The 25,642-nt window shown below is 44.3% G+C and overlaps 1 protein-coding gene across 2 annotated transcripts in view; it reads right to left on the reverse strand.

Moving 5' to 3' along the window:
* Positions 1-25,137, reverse strand: part of tln2a (talin 2a) — a 123,921-nt gene extending 98,784 nt beyond the window's left edge. The window contains exon 1 of one of the 2 annotated variants that reach the window (XM_054731947.2): positions 24,958-25,136. The gene's annotated coding sequence lies outside the window, so the exon portion shown is untranslated. Of the gene's footprint in view, positions 1-24,957 lie in introns of both variants that reach the window. The other variant, XM_070555112.1, reaches the window with a different exon arrangement.
* Between the last annotated feature and the right edge of the window lie 505 nt (positions 25,138-25,642).

Here is a 25,642-nt window from a genome sequence, read left to right on the forward strand (position 1 = left end):
AGAGACATTTACATGTGGATGTTTCCTGGTCAGGTTGCAGCATGGAGGATGTGGTGTTGTGGTAGGCTAAATCCATTTTACAGTATTTACACTGGAGTAGGTTTTCCGCCTAACGACGTGAAAAATGGTCCCACACCTTTGACATTTTGTGTCTTCTCGCACTCCACCGGGGTCCACATTGTCCGCCATGGCTTAAAAGAAAGTTAAGTTGCGTTAGCCACTCGCGTGTGCATTCAGTGCAGTGTGTATGTACGTCACTTATTTCAGTCCGGGTGAAACATGACCATGGGCGATTAAGCCATGAATGAATTAAACATGAATTAAACGAAGCTTCGAGGCAGAGAATTTGGCTCGAGGATTTTTTGTACTCGAATTATTCGAGGTACTCGAGGAATCGTTTCAGCCCTAGATGTCAGAGCATTTTTGTTGCAAGCAGAGCCTAAAATCCTGATTATTTACATTCAAAAACAAATGCTGGCAACAGAGAATTAGCAAATCTCCTCTTTCATCAGAGTTTTGAAAGAATCAGTTTTGGTGCCGTTACCTTGCATTTCATGTGAATGAAAAGTTAAACCATAGAACATATGTTCATTTTGTGGCATTCCTGACTACATGTTTACTGGGTCTGGTCACATCTGGTCGTTGGACACACGCACGCACGCACGCACACACACACGCACGCGCACGCACACACACACACACACACACACACACACACACACACACACACCCCTGTACCAGAGAAGAGGTATACAGTTAAAGAGGTCAGGAGGTGTTTAAGGATGAACAATCTCTGGAAACCAGACACCACACGGCTTCATTTACAAACCAAAGTAGGAAGGATGATACACAAACAGACCTTCTGGTCGCTCTTCTATACAAGGCAACCACTCTACGCTCTCTGGGGCAGGCAGAGCCTGAACGATTAGTCCTGCCTGTCCAGAGGGTGAGGGGGTGGGTGGCTTAGAGAGGGACCGACACAACTTTTAATCATTTGCACACAGAAGGCAAAACAACTGCAGAAAATGTGTTGGCTTCACAATTTTCCTAAAGAAAAGGCTAAACGTTCTGCTGAAGAGCAACAAAAGCAAGATTACTGCAACAAACCTATAAAACAGCACTTTAACGTTTGTTTTGTCCTTAAGTGACTCCTTTTCACTCCCTAGAAAATATTAAAACTGTTGCTACTGATCACAAACGTCTGCTTTAGTCACTCCTTTGATGACACCCACCTGGAGCGGGTACTGCATGCATGTGTACTTTCTAGGCATGATTACTGCAGCTCTCTATATGCAGGGTTATGTCAGTCATCACTGCGTCGCCTACAGGTAGTGCAGAACAGCGCAGCCAGGTTCCTGACTGGGACCAGGAAACGGGACCACATCAGTCCGGTTCTGACCTCCCTGCACTGGCTTCCGGTTTGCTATCGTTCACACTTTAAACTCCTCGTCTTTGTTTATAATTTCTTCCAGGGTGGTGCTCCCCCCTATCTGGCCACACTCCTGAACAGACATTCCCCATCACGCGCTCTGCGCTCCTCTGACCAAGGCCTGCTCGCCGTCCCTCGTTCTAGGTGTCGTACTCGCGGGGACCGGGCTTTCTCAGTCCTAGCACCAACACTCTGGAACCAGTTGCCTCCCTCAGTTAGGCTGTTCCCATCTCTGCCGGTCTTTAAGAGTCGCCTAAAAACCCGCCTCCTCGGCTTGGCGTTTCCTGAAAGTGTTTGACTTTGGCCCTCTTTTATGTTGATTTTATTTCCCTGTTTTCATTGGTTCACTCTATCCCTTGTTTTACCCATTTGTCTTCTACTAGAATGTTTTACCTTTTTTTGTAATTTGCATTTTGTAATTTGAACTGCTTTTATTTTCGATTTATTCACCATATTTAACTTTCTCATGTACTATGTTCAGCGCCTTGGGCTTCCCGACAGTGTTGCGGAAGGTGCTTTATAAATAAAGCTTTGATTGATTGACATCCATGCCTGGAAGTAACCCTGCACACGAGAATTCCCGTAAAGTTTTTGATGTGGGAAGGGGGATTTGGGAGAATCCGAGGGATCTTCCCTCAGTTTCATCCGACATCAGGAATGACTCGCCGCCGGCCGTCACAACGGCACACTCGATCATGTCAGACAGGTCAAAGAGCTGGGAAAACCTCATCTTCAGCAAAGGTTTAACAACAAAAAATAATCTGATTTAGATGACTAATATTCTGAAGGTTTTCAGTGAAATGTAAGAGGATTTAATGAGCTTATTTTTAATCTTGAGATTAAGGTTTAGAATCGTCTCCACTGCAGAATAGATGTTTAAACAATTAGGAAAAATGTAAATTTAAATGATTGTTGCCGTGTGTTTAAAGGTTTCTGATCATCTCTGATGTTGTAGTTTTTATTTATTTGTAAAGAGAATGGATCAAGAGCACCTCACCAAGAAGAGGAGGGATTACATAATCTTTCTATTGCTTCTCAGCGTTATTTATATGGAATACATTTTTACTTTATTGTTTATTATTTAAAAATTTGATTTATTTGCTACATTTTGCATTAACTTAAACATTTGAGCAACTAAAAAATGATTTGCACGTTTGAAATTAATAAACTCAAAATTTAAAAACTCAACTTAGAAAACATTTCCCTTTAGTATTTTTTAAAGGTATTTTTAACTCTAAAGTTAAAGAGATCAACTCTGGACCCTCCTATGTGGTTATAACCAGTTTAAACTGTTTAGTTTGGATCAGCTCAGCTGAACAGCTCCTGGTAGGCCTGTGCCATTAATCAAATTTGTATTTTAAGTTCAGTTTTAGATCCAAAAACTCCCCCAAAATAACGTACTTAGACATAAAAACAATAATCAATACAAATACCTTGTTAAATTCCACTTTGCAAAGATGATCCAAGTGTGTTTACGTGCCTCGTTGGTAGCTTGAACACATTTGTGTCTTTGAGTTTAAAAAATTCTACGCAAATAAAAGTGGCAGATCGAAGGCAATACACACTGGCTCATGTAAAAAAAAATCCTGCAATTGTTTTTATTAATTCTAACTCAGACATCAACGCGGTGCGGCACAGATTTCAGTAATATTTCTATCACCCGGTTTCATTTCCAAGCAGAACTCCTGAAAAACTAAATCTTATTCGTACTGACTCTTCCTGGACATCCAAGTTCCTGTAGCAGCTCCTCTCTGCTTTTGTAGCCGCTTTATGCATGTATGATTTGTTCCTGTGAGTGAATAATAAAGCGAGAGTAGGGCTGCAACAACGAATCGATAAATTCGATGAAAATCGATTACTAAAAGCGTTGGCAACGAATTGCGTCATCGATTCGTTGTGTCGCACAACTCTTCCAAAAGCGCCGGCAGATCAGCGCGAGGGAGAGCCGCAGATCAGCGTGAGGGAGAGCCGGTACCGGCAGATCAGCGCGAGGGAGAGCCGCAGATCAGCGTGAGGGAGAGCCGGTACCGGCAGATCAGCGCGAGGGAGAGCCGCAGATCAGCGTGAGGGAGAGCCGCAGATCAGCGTGAGGGAGAGCCGGTACCGGCAGATCAGCGCGAGGGAGAGCCGCAGATCAGCGTGAGGGAGAGCCGGTACCGGCAGATCAGCGCGAGGGAGAGCCGCAGATCAGCGTGAGGGAGAGCCGGTACCGGCAGATCAGCGTGAGGGAGAGCCGCAGATCAGCGTGAGGGAGAGCCGGCAGACTTGCGCTGCTGCGAACCGGTTCCGCATTGTTGCGCAGCGATCCAGGCAGCTGCTTCCAGCGCACGGTCCATTCTCAAAGTGGCGCAACCAAAAAACTATAATTAGCACACGATCGTTCATGTCCGCACATGTTCTCTATTTTCTGTCTTATTTGTGCCTGAAGCTCGCTACTGCGGAGCTCATCACCTGTGCTGTGGTGATGTCACCTCACGCAGCATCGAAAACGCGCTCTGCGCTTTTCGGTCAGGAGATCCCTTTGATCTGCTCAAAAGTAACTGGTGAGGTGAAAAGGTAAGAATCCAGGCAACAGATTTTCTGGAGAATTAAGAGGAGATGCAGGAAGATGAGAGACAGACAGAACAGGAAAATAGTTAAATAAAAACAAGAAAACAAAACAAAGTGTTGAAAAGTAAAATGTAGATAGATTTATCTCCACTACACCTTTTTACCAGTAAAAAACAATAAGTTCTACACATGTAATATTTATACATCTGATACAATTCAGATCACCTTCAAAACTCAGTCACACACCCAGGGCCGTGTCAAGACATTTTGGGGGCCAAGGCAAAATGCCCCCCCCCCCCCCCAATAACTGGGCTCCCCAGAAGCCTCTGTGTAATTCATGCCCTCTCCAGTAGTGTTAGTTATAAGGTGTTTATAAAAGCCCCTCAGACATTACTGACATGTTCTAATATTATCAGATGAAAAACTAAATTATCAGACATGCTGTCTCATCTGCTTCTTTTCTAAACTTGCAAAAAGTAACAAAACCATGTGAAAGCCACTATTTGTGGATTCTCTGAAAGTTTCCATGGAGTGTGGGACAACTTATTTTTTCATTGATCCTATCGTCTAATCTCACAGCTGAAACAAGCATCCTTAATAATCTGTGATCAGGAAGCTTACCAATGCTGTAGTAAAACAAAAGGTATAATAATTTATTATTAATAAAACCTTGTTGCAGCACTAAAGCAGAAAAATGAGATTTTGCATTAAATATGCAAAATATTTACATATGAATTGTTTTAGAGCCCTTTAATTGGCAGAATCTGATATTAATTTAGTTCTTACAAAAAATGGGTCCCAACATGGTTTGTGTGGCGTTGCCATAGTGTGACGTCATAGGCACAGATCCCCTGTCCTCTTGTTTGGAAATGGAAATATGGTCACCCTGTATTAAACAAACTGTCCACCCGGGCTTTTGCGCTGCACAGAGACGCTTCGCTGCCTACGACTCTGAACGTCAGTTGAGAGTCAGTCTCATGCAGACTGACCAATGAAGAGAGGGCCTCAAGTTAAGACCCTCTCCTCATTGGTCAGTCCACACGAGGTGGGTCAAAGGTTACTCTGGGCGGGTTACGTGTTGTCAGGCATTCAAGTATTGAGTATATTTACTGCATATTACAGTAATATATTCTGTATGTGACCACATTATGGTGATCCTCGGGTCGTGATGATGGAGCCCTTGAATATTGTTGCCCAGGGTACAACAAAGTGTTAATCTGGCCCTGGTTCTGCCGTCACATTCCCGCAGAAACTGGTTGATCACACCGGGGCCAGACTACTAGCATGTGGTTTTACAACCACAATGTCCTCAGAAGCAAAAACGCTTTTAAAAGGGAGGGAGGAGTCCTAACTGTTGCTGCAGGCGTGTTGTGTGAGAGTGCCGTTATATACTGGTTAATATATTTTTGGGTTCAGTTGCTTTCATGTGGCCTAATGTGAGTCTATTTGGGATCATTGGAATGATCAGCAGCATTTCTTGATGTGACTTTATGGCAGTTGCCCAGGGCATCATCGCAAGGAGGATGGCATTCATTTACTTTTGTTTTATTTGGTATTTTTTCAGTCATTTTTGGAAATAGTGATCAATTTTGATTAATTCACAGCCTATGTTTAATTACAATTAAAATAAATGTCAACAGATGAGATCAAACAAAACAGATGAGAATTGCCCTTAAGCTGTTTAACTTGGACCAAGCATTTTAGGTCACAGATAGATGTAGCTTAGAGTCTCTGTCTATACACCTTATAAGACAATTTAGGTGATGGCATGTTGTTTTTCTGCTATTGAACTGTTTTCTAATAATGTTGTGTTAAATAAAGTGAAGGAAGGAGAGAAATAACGTTTCCCTAGCAGTTTTTAAAAATTTCCCCATGTAATCCAATTAATCGATTAATCGTGTCGAGACCCCATCCGATTAATCGATTATCCAAATAATCGTTTGTTGCAGCCCTAAGCGAGAGTTATGTTTGATTAACCATCTACATGTGATTTAGCCTTTAATGTCATTTATTTTTATCACAACTCTGCCACCTACTGATGCAAACTGGTTCCTGCACTCCTTAAAATGTGAACTCTGGAGACATTTCCAACTCATTAATCTAATAATTAGGATCCCAATGAAATGTATTTTTGCCATATTCTACTGGCCAACGTTGCAATGACCCCTGCAACACCTGAAGTTGAGACTTTAGCGTAAATAAAAAATCCCAGTTTGCTGTCTGGGGCAGCAGCAGCTTGTCCAGTAATCGGAAAGTTGCAGGTTCAATCCCAGCTCCAAGATAATGCTGCTGTCCTTGGGCAAGACACTTAACCCACCTTGCCTGCTGGTGGTGGTCGGAGGGACCGGTGGCGCCTGTGCTCGGCAGCCTTGCCTCTGTCAGTGCGCCCCAGGGCAGCTGTGGCTACATTGTAGCTCACCCTCACCAGCGTGTGAATGGGTGATTGTGTTGTGAAGCACCTTGGGGGGTTGTAGAAGGCACAGTACAGGCCATTTTTTGGATTAGGGTTAGAAATGTTTCCAAAGTTGTTGGTATAAAAAAACACAAGAGGTACAGCTCTCAATGCAAGACCGAATAATTCCACATACGAGCTTAATAAGGGCGTGTTTCCTTCTACCAGACCTTATAATAAGCTGCCTCTCCTGCTGCATATGGGATGCAAGCATGCTCCACTCACTCTCATCCTGTCAAATGGCCCATAAAGAATCACGCTGGCAGCTACAGGAGCGAAATCATCTTTCACAAGATGCAATAAATCATCAAAGCCCAGTTTTAAAAGCCGTGTCTCCGTGTGGCAGCCCTGCAGATTAGGATGGACCGGCCCTCTTCTCGAGCCGCTGCTGATCTAATCTTCCTCTGCTTCTCAGATTCGAGCGAGTCCTATAATCTCTAAGATGAGTGGACAGCTGCGAGCAGGCCTTTAACGCCACGCTACTGCACCCCCAGCTGCGTTGGCGCTCAGTCAAGCCCCGGCGGTTTGCCGCTCTACGGTCAGGCGTACATTTTAATTACCCAAAGCAACACCAGCCCTGATCTTTTTCCATTTGCTGCTTTAGCAGGAAAGGGTTTGTAATAGATGTGTGTCTGTCAAGGTGTGACTCTTTTCTAAAGCCTTTCTTCACAAGAAAATAAAATACATCCACTACAGGACGGGTTGATGCGATAAGACTTTCAGGGAGTTACGCTGAGCAACAGGCAGGAAAAGCTATTTCAACAGCAAGCTGAGGCTGTTCAGCGGCCCTGGGACACGAGAGGAGGAGGAAACGCCACACACCGCCTGCTATAGGAGAACCAACCTAACCCAGCGTTTACCCGTGCATGTAGGGTCTATTGTTGACCTCAGACAGATTAAATAGCCTGATTTGTTCTGGGAGTCAGACGGAGACAAAGGAAACACAAAGCAGAGGACAATACTCACTCTAAGGACTGCAGACAGCAACGCTACAGCGTAGTCATGACTTTTAATCCCTTTAATAATGGCTAACATCTTTATTTTGACTGCAGAAGTCATCTCGTCATGCAAAAGTCAAGTTCATCAACCCATTTATAGAGCGGTTAGATAACCACACACACACACACACACACACACACACACACACACACACACACACACACACACACACACACAGAAAGGCTAAATAGTCACACGGGTAGTTTAAATATCTCCTTCATCGATTCAGCGGGTGATTTACAGCCCGGCGAGAGCCTCCCAGAGCCGTTTCATCCCAGCGCCTGGGTGTCGACACGCTCACTAGCCTCAGGGCTGGATGGACGGTTTGAAATAGAGATGGGGTTAAGAGAAATGGGGTGAAGAGGAGATATGAGCAGCAGAAGCTGAGGTTTAAGGGGTGGCGTTGACCGCCACCATTTCCTGCCAGGTCAGCAGACTGAGGCTGACTCCAGGACGGCTCATCTTTCAGCAGGAATACCAGCACTGCACCGAAGGCCCCGGCGGGGGGAGGAGGGGACCACAGGTGACCTGTCTCTGCTGGGACTGGTGATCCTGACTCAGAAAACCCACCGATGTGAGAAACGTAGCCCGTCACAATCCTGGTGGTCAGATTTCACATCAGATGAATGTGTGTTGATTGAATGTTTTTCATATCAACGTTGATGCATCCTCCTCCCTCCTGATTTCTTGCGTTTTACTGACAAAGTTATAATTGTAATAGTTTTATCTGATTTTAATAATAAAACAAAAACAACTAAATTCTCATTCTGTTGAGAAACCGTTTTCTGTACAGAAATGAAAACATTCAGACAGAAATAAAGCTCGATACCCTCATTCATAAAGAAAATCCAATACTTCATTTAACAAAAGCAGATTTGCACCCATTCTGGTTTTGAGGGCCGATTCCGACTTTTAGAACAGCTCCGACCTTCTGACATCAATTTTGGCCAATTCCAAATTATCTCAACGTTTATAAATAAATGAACTGATTTTTATTATTATTTTAAGTCAAATAGAAAATTAAAGTTGAATAAAATTTAAAAAATTACTTCCACATGGAAGATCTTTGATCACTGGCATTAAGCCTGCAATGTCAAATTTGGAAAACAAATTAGCTTAAAACATTTCTTCATGCCTGTTAACAACGTTCTAACATAGTACAGCTATAGAGAGCCTGAGGTTGCTTGTCAGCGTCAAGGCGCCTGGCCTTGCGAGGCGATGTCTTGCGAGGCAAGGCGCCTTGCTTACGAGGACGCTGTCCTTCCTTGGTCAAAGAAAACAGTTAAATGGAACAGACTTGCATCATGTGACCGCGGCTCAACGAGCATTTTACTTTTTAAATTGTTTACATGTTTATTAAATTAAAAATATAAGTGAGTTACTACCCGCTAGCCACCGAAGCTGCAACCACTAAGCAACTAACCAACCATAGATAACTTGTTTGGATCTTAAAAAACATTTTCAATTAGCTGACTTACTTTTAAACTTGAAAATTGTCCCCAAAGTAGCTGCCGGCTTCTGATCCGCCGTCCTTTTGAAAATACTGCAGTGCGTTGTGGGTAATTTTTGACCAAGGCTAGGCTACAAGACACCTCCCGTGTATCCTCGCTCAGCTAGCTAAACGGCTAACAAACGGAGAACACACTTCTAGGTAGAACATTGGAACACGTCTTGGCGGCTCCTGATGACGTATCTCCTAGGCAACCGGGGCGGGGCCAAGACATCAAGGCAAGGTTCCTTGGCACTGAGAAACACCTGTCTCCTCCCCTTCTGACTGGCTCATGGGTCTCCGGAAGAACAAAAAAAATGAATGCCGTGGTGTTGAGTCATCTGGACTTCTCTGGAAGCCAATTAATCTTCCTAATCTCTCACAATACATTGGGTGTTTGGAAATCCTATTTCTATGGTTAGCATTCAAACACAACGGTACCAATGCCCTGCCGTAAACCCAGAGGATGAGTGAGGAAAACACAGCCGCCTCCATAGGTCTGTAAAGTGAAGGAAGGCTGAGGAATGCGGCAGGGTGAAGATGTTGGGTTGTAAAAGAGCGTTCACCTGCTCTCACAGCCACAAAACAACAAGTTCTCGTGAGTCTGGCAACGAGCTGCACTCAGTAAACGGGTGTGAAGCAAAAAACTGTTCTCGTCTACATCCTGGTATTTAAACTGGTGACTCGTTCGGTGCCAAGTCAAAATCACGACGTCTAAGTGAGCATTCCTTTCTGAGCTGCAACAGCTGATGTTCCATCATCTCAAGGGCGCATCACTTTCACAGTAATAACAAACGCAGGGATGCATTCTTGACAATGGAAATGCACAAGTGAGAAGGAGTTAGAGCTGAAGGAGAGGGTGGGGGTGCCTCCCCTTCTAACGCTCCTGTGGTTGTGTTCTGCACTGGGAAGACACGCAACCCGACCGGCGAGGACAAGACTGGCATTCTCCTCCTGCATCTAAAGACAGAATGCCCGAGTCCATCTGAGCAGAGGAATCCGGCAGTGCAGCATTTGTCTCCACGCCAGCTGGAGAACAAGCTCCCCACAGACACGGAGCAATGAAAAGACCAACTTCAAAAGGAACTACATTAGCAATCTCTCTTTTTATTAAACATCGTCAAAGCCGGAAATGCCAAAACTGGATTGTTTCACTTAAACTCTGTAACGGAATGGATGTGGAAATGTTCGTTTTTCCACGCTTCAAATATTAGACCCGCAATGCTAACGAAGCTGACCCGAGGGGAAGAAAATAGTTCATTTAAAGTGAGATCATTTAAACTCAATCAGCCATGTTTCCTTCACCCTTCTAGCTCTCACGGATGGTTTCATTAAAGCTCCAGAACACTTATTTGGATTCTTTGGTTTCACAGTTAGACGTGAGAAATGCACCACCTGATCAGTGACCTCTGACTGCTGCTGCTCACAAACACCGTGTCAAACTCTGCGTTAGTCAGATTAACACAAGCAACACGATGGTTGCACAGACAGCAACGCAACAGCATCACACGTCCACAGCAGGACGTTTCTCAGTGGACGAGTTTGTTCATTTGTGAGCATCACATGCATGCATGGAGATCCAAAGCCTGAATCAGCAGTGCACCAGTCCAACCTCACAGATCAAGTTGCCAGATCTTAAACATAAATATCAATTTAGTCACCTTTAGACTCTAAAGACTCTAAAGTTTAGAGTATTCTGGAGGTTTGAGGACTACCATGCATTTTAACCTCTTTAGAACTCCTATAAAACATGGCGTCAGCCCCAATGGGACCAAATATCTGACCTGTTCAAAGCACAAGTGTACCAAGTTTCAGTAGGCATGGCTTTGCTTCTTTAATGGTGCCAATAAACCCAACAATGAGCCCATATTTGCAGCCATCTTTAATACACTTTCACATTTTCTGCTGTGAAAAGCTCATCGCCAGAAGGCAAAGGACGAATGAAAATGCATTTGTTAGCTTTGTTGGTGCCGGTGTCTGTACAGGATCTGCTCGGGTGCAGGATCTGCTCGGGGTCCTTCGACTGCCGATGACGTCACAATACTGCGAATCTACTCGGCTTTCACACACGTTTTGGAAAGACATCAGCAGTTTTGTTAATGAATTCTTGTTTGTTAACACCTAAATGTTTTCTTTATAATTGTAATTTGTTAATAAAACACCATATCATCTTTGTTTTGTAAAGAATGTGAAACTGCATAAAACCGACATCGGACTGACAAACAATAGAACAGTTCTTATATGTGAAGCCATATCTGTTAGTATTTATGTGGAGTTCGTCTGTATATTTCCTTAGTTGTTATCTAAATACATTCTTTGACTCAAAATGTTGCTGTAAAGACTCTTGACACTAGTCAGTGACTTGATGCAATTTGCTGGGTTCCTTATATGGTAAATGGCCTGTATTTGATATAGTGCCTTCTAGAGTTCTGGAACCCCCCAAGGCGCATTACAACACAATCAGTCATTCACCCATTCACACACTGGTGGGGATGAGCTACAATGTAGCCACAGCTGCCCTGGGGCGCACTGACAGAGGCGAGGCTGCCGAGCACTGGCGCCACCGGTCCCTCCGACCACCACCAGCAGGCAACGTGGGTTAAGTGTCTTGCCCAAGGACACAACGACAGCGACAGACTGAGCGGGACTCGAATCTGCAGCCTTCCGATTACGGGGCGAGCACTTAACTCCTGTGCCACCGTCGCCCCTGGTGACGTCGCCCCTGGTGGTATAGGAAACATTATTTCTGATTGGCTTAATGAACTGACCTGAATTGGAATGTTTATTATGTGAAATGCCTTGAGACGACTCTTGTCGTGATTTGGAGCTATATAAATAAAATTGAATTGAATTGAATTACTTGACGTGCAGCACATCTTTATTTTTGACATTTAAAACACCACAGGAGACCCGTGAATTCAGGCTGTGGGAAGGGGGTGGGGTGTCATCTGAAAAATTGTTTAGGAGCTAAATTTGATTAAATGCACAAGCATGAAGGTGTCAGAGAGCAAACGCTGGATGTACAACTGAGTAACCTTTGGACTCACCTGATTTTAACTTGATATATAAAAACATTGGGCTGCAATTTGCTGTGGTAGAGGGTTTGGGTCCCATTGCTAACAGATTCCACATGATCTTGTCAGGGGCGTGTCCAGGGAGTGGCCTGGGGTAGCACATGCCACCCTTAGAATCTGATTGGCCACCCCAGGTGCCACCACACTAAGTTCCAGTTTAAATTGACTTTACATTGTCGACCAAAAGGCTTGGGTTGTTAACTCCAAAATAGTGTGTGGGTGCATGCACCTTTCACCTTGTTTTCTAGCCCAGGCATGTAGTATTAATATTATTTAATATTTTTTCATGTTCACATACATTATATTTAGAGTCCCACTCAACTCCAGTTGGTGGCAGTAAAGCAACAAGAAGTGACTTGCTAACCACCACAAAAGTAGAAGATGAAGAGGAAAAAAAAATGGTGATTGCGCAATGTGAAACTAAAAAATTCACTAGAAAGTAAATTAATAAATAAATGGTCTGCCTGTATCTGTCCTGTCTCTATGTGTGTATGCAATCTTGGTCAGGCTGTTCTGTGGAGTCAAGTTCCTATGCTCTGGATCGCTGGCAATAAAATTCTTTCTGATTATGATTCTGAAATGATTTGTGTAAATAAATAAATAAGCATAACCATTGGTGCCACCCATGAATAAGCAAGTGCCCCACATGGGCCACCCCATTTTAAAAGTCCTGGACACGGCTCTGGATCTTGTAATTTTGAGCATAAAATCGTTTATTGGAGCCAAACTGGCAATAACGCAATATTTTCTCTACATAGATTATCTTAATACGAAAGGCTGCAGGGCCTTAACGTTTATTCTGTCAAGTGTGCCATCGGCTAATATGAGCATCCTTGTAGATTGCAGTCACTGCCCGCTGGCCCAATAAATGGTTATTTTCGCCCACTTCATTATGCTCAGAGCTTCAGATGTAATGCAGACCAGCTGCAACAATCACATTGCAGGCTTTAACACAGGAGCAATGTTTACAACTCCAGATAACTGAGCACACTCTGTTTGGTCCTCTCCTCTCTCTCTGTCCCCATTTCCTTGTGCGAGGGCCTGGCAGCTCTCCCATGCACTCGGCCTTAACTAATAAACAAAGAGAGGTTTCCCTTATATGGCTTTTTTCAACCTCCACCAGCAGCTCCAGAGGCATGCGGGGAAGCGAGGAGGACGAGCAAGGCCCTAGCAGACAAAAAGGTTTCGGCCAAGAGCGTGGAGCAACGACGGTGTGATTGTGTAACGCTCAAACATCAACGGCCACTTAAAGCGCTATTCCTGTCGCCATCCATCCGCAGAATTCTGCAGCATCAGCTTGGATGGACGTGAGGCTGCTGCAAGAGGAGACGCGTCTAGTTTAAAACTACATGAATGAATGAAGTAGAGTGACAGGATCGCAGAGGATGTGTGAAAAGGAGCTCGACCTTTCACCTTCTGGTGCTTTGCTTGTCAAAGAGGAAGAAATAATTACTAACTCCAACATGAGCTGTGTTTCCACGGGGGGGGGGTTACGATGGCTGGGCCCTCACAGCCGATGCGTCTCCACATAATCGACCTTAATAAGACGTCAGCATATCGCGACCATTTGGGGAGTGACGTCACTAATCAGTTCCCAAAAGCGTCTGCAGGCATTAATACAATTAACGTTTACAATTAATTACATCAAAGTAAGATGTAATTTAATCCATGCAGGGGGACTGGAAAGCAGCCGTGTCTGGGTGTCATCCTCCACCGCTCACATCAATAACATAACTCGGTCAGCATATTTCCATCTTCGATCCATAAACCGTCTCCGCCCCTCCCTTACCCCTCACACTGCCGCCATTCTTGTCCACAGTCTCGTCACCTCCCGTCTCGATTACTGAAATTCACTTCTTTTTGGTCTCCCCAACAAACTCCTTCATAAACTTCAACTGGTCCAGAACTCAGCAGCCTGCATTATCGCCAGAACCCCTTCCTTTCACCACATCACCCCGGTTCTCCAGCAGCTTCACTGGCTTCCAGTTAGATTCCGGTCCATCTTCAAGATTCTCCTCCATACCTTCAAAACCATCCACAACCTCTCTCCTCCATATATTTCTGACCTTATAAGTATTACCACCCCCTCGGGTTCCCTCAGATCATCTTCCTCCCGCCATCTTGCTGGCCCTTCTGCCCGTCTTACTACCATGGGGAGCAGAGCTTTTAGCCGCTCTGCTCCCCGACTCTGGAACTCAGTCCTGCTAGACAGCAGAAATATTGACAGTTTCACCCTTTTCAAATCCAGACTCAAGACACACCTGTTCAGATCTGCCTATGACCTCAAATTTTATTTGAATTGTTTATTTTTCTATGTTCTTTTATTCATTGTGTTTTATTGTTGTTTTAATGTATTTTGCTGTCAAGTGACCTTGGCCGTCCTGAAAGGCGCTTTTACATAAAATGTATTATTATTATTATTATTATCATTAAGGCGTTGTGTGTGTGTGGGGAGGGGGGGCGCTGCTGCGTTTTTCGGGGGTAGGAGTTTACAAACAGTGATTTTAAAGCAGTCAATGCTGCTTATTTTATTTTCCTTCCATCAGCAACTCTTACAGTTTTACAAATGACAGATGTTTGGTGAGTTACAGCCAATCAGCATGAGTCCAACACAAGCCCCGCCCAGCGACTCCATCTACGATTTTTCATTTCTGAGTACATACCATCGACATACATATATGGACAATGGGTTTCCATAGGCTTCAATAACACGTTTTTGAGGCTAAATGGGAGGTGGCCACCACCGCCATTTTGACCGTGTCACAGGTTCCGTCAAGCCCAGACAATTCCATAAAAGGGAAGAGAGGAGGAGCTGAGGGTGTGGCTGTAAGGCTGGGATCAACTGAAGACACCCGGTCGAACTAGCTACAAGCTAACCTGAAGCTAACACGGAGGTGGGAGCTAAGCTAACGGAGGTAGCAGCCTAGCTACAACAGGAGTTAATTGTGCACAACACCAGAGCTTCTGAGTCAGAGATACGCCGGGCTGACCGCTGGGTAAAACCGGGTGGAACACAGAGGTCTCCGAGAGCTCCACAAGCCGATAGTGGGAACCCAGCTCCACCAACATGTTATATTTCAACCCATTTTCTAAAGTGCAGCATTATGTTAAATGCACTGGGTTTTACCCTATTACATTTAAATTTCATGGTTAAACAGTACATGTTAAAATCTAAGCTCAGCTTGGCAGTGACCTAAAATACATAAATATAATTTTACTTACAGAAAAAAATGAAGTGGAGACTCCTTGGACGCTCTATTAGTGCAATTAATGCCACAGCAAGTCATTTTGTCCAACAATTGCACAAAAAATATCCAAACAAGAATACACAAACACAGAGACTCAAAATCCCGGAACAGTTTCCGAGCCAGACCGAGGCTCTACTGAGGCCTTTCCATGGAGCTAGCTCTATGGTCACGTGGGTCTGATGCTCATTAATTATACAGAATTTTAGGCTTTTAATACACTTAAACAGAAGAGTGAGAAAAAAATTCACCCCCCTCAGAGTTGTCATGAGTGTAAACTAGATCATTTAAACCAAAAACATGTTTTGGTACCAGGCTGTAAACATGTTTATTTCTGCTGTGAAATTGGTATTTTTAACATGGGAGTCAATGAGGATTTGCTCGCTTCTGACACCAGCCCCTAGTGGATGAGGGTGGAACTGCAATTTATTTCACTTCCGGGATTGCTTCAATTTTTCACCCGCATTGTGGGTACATACTCCGGTTTAGGGACTTGGTTGGTGCCTGAAACGGTCCTTTTAAGCTGGCCCAGTAAGATTACCCAGAAGTTCTGATAGGCCCACAAAAACACAAACACTGATCTTTGGGTTTAAGGCAAATAAAGGCGCCCAGCTGAACAAATAGGAAGATCTTGGTTTTGTTTTCTTATTAGAGAAAAAATAACATGAGAAATCTGAATTATTTGCACATTTCTGAGCAAAGCCAACTAAAACACCCTACATGACCAGGACCTGAGCTTGTATCCGATTACAGAGAGGAGCTGCCCCTGCTGGAACGTAACTTTTGATCATCCTCACCACCTACAAGTGTTTTGCCCTCCCTGTTCTGCAACACCCAGGTCCCTCTGCCAGCAGCCGGTTACAGACGGAGCTACTCCTAATTCCAGTCAGCCGATAAACATTTGAAGCGAGAATTCATCCTCATGCCAACCCAAGAATAGCTCCCCCAGACTGCAGCAGGGCTGTGGGAGGGGCTGGGGAGGACCAAAGGAGACCAGATACATTCCCAGTCCTCATCCCAGCTAAACAAAGCCATGAGCACCTCCAGAGTCACTTCCAGGGGAATTCCGACACGGGATCATTTTCACCAAGCACAACGTCACGGAGACGGAAATACATCGATGAGTGGTACAAATGTTGAAATTTGTCAACAAGCATGTTGGGTAACGAGAATGGCATTTGTTGATGGCCTGGGCGGCAGATTCAGTTACAACCAGCCCCCCTGTTTCATTTCTATCATCTAACAGAACTCTAACCTGATGCAGAAATAAGAACATGTGGCATCTAGGCAGTAAGCAGGGTCTATCTATATTAAAACTAAAGGAAAGTTAGCCGCTTGGCTCACTTCCCATCTGCAGACTCTCCCGACTCCGTCTGAGGACTCAACCCCGACACTAAATAGGTGTTCTCCTTGTAACCTTTACGGCGCCTGCAGCCATGAGTCTGAGGAAGGATCAAACGACCCCGAGCAGAAAAAGAAAACAAGCAGATAAACAGAAAATGGACGTCACTGCCTGAAGCGTTGCTTTCTAAAACGTGACGCCGAGAGAAACACGAGAACCGCACGGCGTTCAGCAGCAGCCGGCCACTCGCGGCTGGGAACAGAAAAAAAAAGCCATCTGGACGCGGTTTGCAGGGAAGTGTGCTTCTGTCTGGGCAGCCTCAGAGCAGACACCTGATTAGGTCACATTTCTGCCCTTGTGACTAAGAGCCATGAGCCTGGAGGTGGCAACCATGGCAGCAGGGATTTCTGCCAGAGATGCAGGCCAGTAATAGCTGAAGAGCTCAGTAGCGTTTCACAGCAGATCCTCTTTCAGCCAAGAGTTGAGATGATGCTCCGCTTAGCCAGGACCTCGAGTATAACGCCTGGGTTTCACCGTCTCCCCCAATCCCAACAGCTGAATGCAGATGTTTGTACAGCTTAGAGAGCTTTCCCTTCCTGGCAGTGCTCATTTAAAAATGGCATGTGCACATTTAAGTCTCGGCCTCTCCGAATGGAATCATCATGGTGTCCAAAATTAAAACACAAAGCTTGCATGGGGATTCTGATGCGATCACATGAACATCTCTGCACTGCAGCTTGTCAAAAATACCCAAGCTGACTTCTCCATCCTCCGTCTCCAAGACAACCATGCCGCTTTGAGCATTTTGTATCAAGCATGCTCTGAATTTAGTATTTTTTAAAGTCGATCCGCCGTCTTTTATCACACGACACACAGAAACGCGTACGGGGACTTCTCTTCTGCAGGACTGCAGACCGCCGCAGCTGCAAAACACACTCCACATTCACTCTCACACACTAGATGTGCAAAGTGATGTTGTCTGTCCGAGAGTCACGCAAAGTATTTAAAGACAATTAACTAGCAGAGGCCAACAAGGGTTTGTGTTAATGCAAACGAGAATTTAGTGGTGTGTGATGGCATGTGCCCAGAAGACAGCCTCGGCTACCTCCATGCATTCTGTCTGGTGCTTTCCAAACAAGGAAGACCATCCACGGTACGGTGCTCTCTCCCTTTCTCTTCACCTTCTACACCTCAGACTTCACCTACAACACCAGCAGCTGTCACCTCCAGATGTTCTCTGATGACTCGGCCATTGTCAGCTGTGTGTCTGAAGGGAATGACCAGGAGTACAGGTCAGTCATCGTGGACTTGGTGGACCAGTGTGAGTGTAACCACCTTCGCCTGAACAAGGAACAAAGGAAACGGTGATTGACTTCCACAGAAACACTCCTCCTCACTCACCAGTAAACATCCAGGGAGCAGACATTGAGGTGGTGGATACCTTTAAGTACCTGGGTGTTCACCTCAGCAGCAAACTGAACTGGTCCAACAACACAGATGCTGTGTGATTTATGCTTCTCCGTCTGTGTCAGTGCGGAGACACGCAACGCCATTATCCGTCCTTGCGTAGGGCTCCGGCAGGCACGCAAGTACGTACGGAGTCGAGCCCACTTTTCTAAACATCCGTCGAACGAGACGGATTACGCAAGCTTGTGATTGGTCAGGACGCCGCTGTTGTTTACAGCGCCGCCATTGCAAAGAGAGCCGAGGATAACTAGCAGCAGACACGGAGAAGCTTGAAGAAGACCTCGCGAAAAAACTCTAAAAATATGAACGTTTCATCCTCCCGTGACTGGAGGAGTGAAAAGATGCGCAGCAAGCGTTTTATTTGTGGACAGAAATGACAGGAAACGTGGGTTTAGAGGTGGGGAGCGCATGAAGAGGTGGAGGAGAATGAGAGACAAATATGTCCGTGTTAAAAGTCTCTTATAAACACAAAAAACACAATATAAACACACGATCTTGGACCGATACATGACAGGATACCACAGAACAGCGCTACGCCCTCTGTTGTCCTGGCAGGGAATTGCTTTGCAACACTCTCCAGGAGACGGAGAAGTATGAGAGCAAAACGCTTCCGTCAATCCGTGCGTGTCTGTCCCTTGTGGAACTGACGGAGAAGCATGAACCAGGCTTAAGAAGGGCCAAAGCTGCCTCCACCTCCTGAGGAGGCTGAGGTCCTTCGGCGTTCATTCCCAGCTGCTAAAACCCTTTTATCAGTCTGTGATTGGCTCTATTATCCACTGTGCTGTGGTCTGTTGTGGTGCAGGCAGCTCTGGCTGAGACAGGAAGAGAATGAACAAGCTAGCTAACTAAGCTAGCTCGGTTCTGGGCTGCCCGCTGGATAAAGCTGAGGAGACGTGTGAGAGGAGGATGCTGGGGAAGATGACCTCCAACTTAAAAAACCCTCCCACCCAATGTGGAGACCATGGGCAGCTCCTTCAGAGCAGGGTTGGGCATCGAGCATCGACTGAAACCGGGACCAGCTGTTAGTTTTTCCCTGAATCATTCAAAGTTTTTTTTATTTCGATTCCTAGAATGCCGACCGGAAGAGGAATCCGCGGCCGATCTCCATTGAAAAATAAACACGATCTGCTAATTGTGATCAACGCTTTTCAGAGCTGATCACACCAGCTGTCTGTGTGCAGCACCGAGCCCCCCCTCCCCCCACCCAGATATGAACAAACGTGTCTGCCGAACTTTTACTCCGTGTTGTAAACTTTAACTCCTGCAGCGTGGAGGAAACGTGTTAAATACGTCAACACGGTGGATCTAATAGCCAGGAAAATAGATAAGTAGTAAGTATTAGTAAGTACTTTTTATTGACGTTGATACTTGATTTTTTTGGTTAGGGTTAGAGTTATGGTTAGGGTTTGTGTCATGTAAAACACCGTAAAATTAGCCTACGGGTAGGACGTTTTGCCAAAGTAGGAGGTTTTCTCAGAACACCGGGCCGACCCGAGGGCCTCGGGCTTCAGTGCAGGGCTCTAGTCAGAAACAAACACACGGGTTGTGCTGCAAGTCTGTTTCTTTTTTTCTCCAAAACACGTTTTTGTCTAAATGAAGGTGATGTTGTTGTTCATAGAATTAAAATTCATGTTGAAGTTAAGATTATTTCATCATGTAGGACCTGTGGTTAGCCGGCTCATGTAAAGCACGTCGTGTCTTGATAGAATTGGAATCGGGAATCGATAGGAACCGGAATTGAAACAAAGAACTGGAATCGGAATCGTTCAAAATCAAACGATGCCCAACCCTACTTCAGAGGCGGACGGAGACATCTCAGATGTAAAACAGAACGCTACCGTAGGTCATTCACCCCCTCTGCAGTCGGAGTGTCTAACTCCTCAGTACACTGGCATTATCCTGGTACGCAGCCCCATTTATAAACATTTAAATAATGATCTTAAATAAGATTCAATGAAAAACAAAACAAAAAACTAGGGTTAAAGAATTAACTAGGGTTAATCAACGTGCTCTAATTAAAGGTGACAGGACCGATGAACTACCAGCTTGTGAACAACACAATCACCTGCCATTAAAACAGATTTTACTCAGTTAGAAACACGTAATGAAAAACTAATGAATAGACTTGACGTTTGCAAGCCAGACGCTTATACCAACCTGACAACCATTAATCTCAAGGTCCTGAAGTTTACCAGCTGCACTGAGAAGAAACAAGCAAATTAATGTAAAACATGTCGTTTGTGTTAATAAGGCCAGCAAATCAATATACTGTTGCGTTTCCCTTCCCTTAAATAGGTGTCACATCCAATAAAAACGTAATGAAGCCATAATTAGTTTGCAGAGTCTTTCTGCGACTCTACGCATCCTTCCAGAAAATTCTCCAACAATACCAGAAACCTGGTTTCCTCGTCTCTACACCAGCCAGGACTTGCAATCTCCTGCAGGAAATAGCCAAGCTGGACGTCCTAACCATAGCCCTGCAACGGTGATTGATCCGGCTGATAATGGCACTTCCTGCCCGCTCTTTTTTCTCCTGACAGGCACAGCAGGGCTGAGTGGAGCTGCCACAGGCCGTTTGCTGCCTGCCTCCTGTGATCTGCTGCATCACCACTGTGATTAAAATGTCATTATGGCGTGCTCATTACTTCCTCTGTGGCCACCGGTCATGACACAAGCCTGTTTTTAATCGTGCGTAACAAAGAGACAGATCAATAAATTAGCCACGTGTAGCTGATGGGCTGAGCCCTTTTGGATGAACCCTGAAGGTCGAGCAGCAGAGAACGGTCAACGCAGTTTGGACAAATTAGATCTCTACTATGGGATGCCATTTGTAAAGTCAAACAGTCATCTAACAGCAATATTTTTGGTTATTTAGCATATCATAAGAGAAAAAAATTGAGAGTTCACTTTTTCGAAGTCATATTTTCTCCATGTTATTCATACATTTATAAATGTTAAAGTTTCCAAATAAATATTTAGTTAGCAAGCTAAATATTTAATTTATAGTTAAATATTTATGTTGCAAACTAAATATTTAGGTCTGATCTAAATACTTAGTTTGTAAAATAAATATTTAATTCACTAACTAAATATTTCATTTACTAATTAAATATTTATTTTGGAACTAAATATTTAAATTGTACAATAAATATTTAATTTGTAAATTAAATATTTAATCTGTAAATTGAATATTTATTTTCAAAAAAATATTTAGATCCCAGCTAAATATTTATTTTGGAGCTAAACATTTAGTTTGCAAACTCAGTATTTGGGAAATAAATATTTAAGTCTGACCCAAAAATAATAAATATAGTGTGGAGCTAAATAACATCGTGGAAAATAAATATTTACCTCCGGTTCTATTCTTCTTCAGCCAACACGTCGGACATGTTCAGAAGAATAGAACCGGAGATAAAACAAGTTCTGGTTCGGAACAAGTGTTTATAAAGAAGTTAGCGAGATCCAGCTTTTATTTTGGTAACCAACTTCTGCTTATTGGCAAGCAAATTTGCATATTAGCTAAATGTTTAAGTACCGGCTAAATATTTATTTTCCACAATGTTATTTAGCTCCACACTATATTTTATATTTTTGGGTCAGACTTAAATATTTATTTCCCAAATACTGATTTTGAAAACTAAATGTTTAGCTCCAAAATAAATATTTAGCTGGGATCTAAATATTTATTTTGGAAAATAAATATTTAATTTACAAATTAAATGTTTAGTTCCAAAATAAATAATTAGTAAATTAAATATTTAGTTAGTGAATTAAATATTTATTTTACAAACTAAATATTTAGATCAGACCTAAATATTTAGTTTGCAACATAAATATTTAACTATAAATTAAATATTTAGCTTGCTAACTAAATATTTATTTGGAAACTTTAACATTTATAAATGTACGAATAACATGATGAAAATATGACTTCGAAAAAGTGAACTCCCAATTTTTTCTCTTATGATTTGCTAAATATCCAGAAATATTGCTGTTAGATTATGACTGCTTGACTTTACAAATGGCACCCCATACTCTACTACTGTGGTTTATCTTTGATTATCTACTAAAGAACAACAGAACAGATTGGTTTTAATCCCTGAATACGAAACGGTGGTTTCATTCTTTCACCGACTGATTTCAGCACTTAAGTGAACAGCTACATTGTATTTGTTTGTCTTCATGCTTCGAGTGGGTGGCAGGGCTGCATACCAAACAGGAGCAGCAGCTGAAGGCAACAGTTCACCGCAGGGCTCGAAGGGGGAGAAAAACGACGTTCTCACCGAAACGAAGCAGTGGGGAACGGATGAGCGTCGACGCGCAGAGGCCTCGCTTGTTAGACGCTGCCATTTTGAAGGACACATTTTTTAGACGCTCTTCTCTTTGTTGCTGTCGTTTTCTTTCCTTGCCGACGGGTTTTTCCTGACTGGTGTTACTCACACCTGTCGGACGTGCGGTAAAACGGCGAGGAGAGCAGGGGCGTGTCCAGGGAGTAGCCTGGGGTTGCACATGCCACCCTTAGAATCTGACTGGCCACCCCAGGTGCCACCACACTAAGTTCCAGTTTAAATTGACTTTACATTGTCGACAAAAGGCTTGGGTTGTAAACTCCAAAATAGTGTGTGGTTGCCAAGGCATGTAGTATTAATATTATTTAATATGTTTTCATGTTCACATACATAATATTTAGAGTCCCACTCAACTCCAGTTGGTGGCAGTAATGAACAAGAAGTGACTTGCTAACCACCACAAAAGTAGAAGATGAAAAAAAAATGGTGATGTGCAATGTGAAAGTCAAAAATTCACTAGAAAGTAAATAAATAAATAAATAAATGATTTGTGTAAATAAATACATAAGCATAACCATTGGTGCCACCTATGAATAAACAAGTACCCCACATGGGCCACCCCATTTTGAAAGTCCTGGACACGGCTCTGGAGGAGAGCAGTCGATGATGAGGAATAACACACTGTAGCCTCTAAGGTGATGTGACAGACTAAGGTCTGGGCAGAGTGAGAAATGATGGACTACGGGGGGGGGGGGGGGGGGGGGGGGGGGGGGGGGCTATACCCCCACTGGTCACATTATTAGGTACACTTTGCTGGTAATGGTGTGGACCAGAGAAGGTGTTGAACTATTCTTCAGAGGTTCTGGTTCAGATTAACAAGATAGCATCACATGATCGCATTCATGATGTCATTCTCCTTTTCCACCACATGCGCTCCAACTGGTTCAAGACACACATAAGAATAAGTGGGCGGTACTTCCGACATATCGGCCAATAGCTGCTGATTTAGCCCCTAGAGGGAGTAGCCCTTCACCTGTGTGATCAGGTAAGGCGTTGATCAAAAGGTTGAAGATAATATGAGGAAGTTATGGTGAGAAAGAGATGCATATGAAGGAAAAAGAGTTTTCAGCTGTATTATGTTGGATTGTGGATGTAAGAATTGCTGTGTGGACTATTTTAGTGGAGTTCTTTTAATGGACCCTTGTGGATGTAAACAAAGACCTTCCATTCCGTCGACAGATTTGTCCAATCGCCCAACCTTATTAGATGGAAGTAGCCATCAGAAGGGTGGTGGTGGTGGTCCTAAAGGGTTGGACGTGATCAGCAGCAATACTCGGGTAGGCTGTGGCGTTTGAACCCGGCTCTGATCTGTGGGCGTCCACGCTTTGGTGACCCAGTTTGAACGAACGCCCCCAGCAGCACCCGGTGTGGAATGAGTCCCCCCTGTTCTCCGCTGACATCGCGAGAGTCTGCTCCTCACACCTGCTGCTCAAATCTTCTCCTTTTCAGATCAACCAAGAGAAGGTTGAGTGAAACTCCCAGAAGAACCTGAACTACTCAGCAGCAACCTCGCAACATTCATTCAAATCTCGCTTTCCTCTCATTTCTGATGCTCAGCTTTGAACTTCTGCATGATGTCACCATGCCTAGGTGCCTAAACAGGTGAGTTTGCTGCCGTGTGATTGGCTGAGTATATTTTACCCATCACATGACCTGTCACCCGTCTCCTCATTGCACCAACAACCACAAATTGTATTGATCATTGCACACAACATGTGTGTGTGTATGTGAGAGAGAGGGAGAGAGGAAGGGAGGGAGGGGGGGGGGTGACACTTTAAGATATCACGAGATTTCCTCCGGTAACACCAGCATGTGACCATGCGTGTAAAAATAAGGCTGAATATGAGACTCGTTATTTAAACAAGGGGTGTAGCAGCGGCAGCAGCCGTACTCGGTGCTGGTCCAACGGAACCGTGCTGCTGCTGCAGAGCCGCTCCTGCACGCTGATGCTCTCCTTCAGCATCATGAAAACGCACGAGTCGCGGGTTTAAACCTAGAAAGATAAATCCACGCTGCGCGATTTTTAGAATTTCCACCAAACGCGTAGCAGGACCGCGCTCCAGCAGCTCGCTGCGTTTCTGATGGGACATAAAAGTTGGAGCCAGTCGCCTGTGGCTTGGCTGACATGGAAACATGGCGGAGGCGCTGGTCAGCGGCGTTTTCATTTACCTTCCCAGCCCCTGAGTGAACTCTCCGTGCCTGTTTGCGCTGGACGGAGGTGGTTAGATGAAACACCCACAAAACTCACCGGGACGCCCGCAGCAGCAGCCGCGGTGGTCGCGGTGAGGTTTGTGGTCTTGAGAGTGGCCGAAATAAAAATGAAAGACACAAACAAGTCCCGTTTTCTGCCTCAAACCACAACTTAATGAGTTCAGATAAATAAAAACAGGAGGCGACGCCGCGACAGGATCCTCCAGCAGCAGCAGGAGGATCTGGAGCTCCACAGCGAGCAGTTTGGTGGTCCGAGAGGAGGTCACACACATCCACACTACGCCTCCTGCCGCTGCTGCTGCGGGGGAGATGGGCACCAGAATAATCCGATTACAGGATTGGGAACCTACCTTCAGGTCCTCTGCTGGAGCATTCCAACCAAACCGGCCCCGAGAAGAAGCCGACAGTCCCGCTTCTTTCAGCCCCAAAACATCCAGCGCCTCGGGAGCTATTTCCAAGCGGCCGGTGGACGGTGTGTGAGCAGCGGATCTGCGCGTTTGTGTGCGCGTGCGGGTGTGTGTGTATGAGTGAGCGAGTGGGACAAATAGGAAATGCGTCATCATTGATGGACCCAACGTTTTGTAGTCCTCTGCTGCGGACAGAAAATGAAACTACACAATAAAACATTTTATTTTATGTATTATGATTAATAATGACAATAATAATAATAATACTGGTGGAACAGGACAAATTAGAAACAACATTTATTTCAGTAATCCAGTTTAAACTGAGAGACCATCTAAAGGAACCCTTTGCAGGTGTTTTTTATTCAGTAGCTGAGTAGTGTGGCAGGTTGAGTCTACAACAGTGAACCTTCTCGCAATATTCTGATTGTATGTAATTCTAAATGCAGGGTTTTTGTCAGCTGTCATCAATTATAACAAATAAAGGCTAAAATGTCTGGATTTGCATGAATTGAGTCCGTCTCATAGATGAGTTTCACATTTAAAGGTTAAATAATTAAAAAGATTAACTTTGACACCATAATGTCACATGTAGTTAACTCTTTGACCATATCAGCTGGAAAAACATGGG

This window comes from Nothobranchius furzeri, chromosome 9 (assembly GCF_043380555.1).
Source record: "Nothobranchius furzeri strain GRZ-AD chromosome 9, NfurGRZ-RIMD1, whole genome shotgun sequence".
NCBI classification, from domain to species: domain Eukaryota; kingdom Metazoa; phylum Chordata; class Actinopteri; order Cyprinodontiformes; family Nothobranchiidae; genus Nothobranchius; species Nothobranchius furzeri.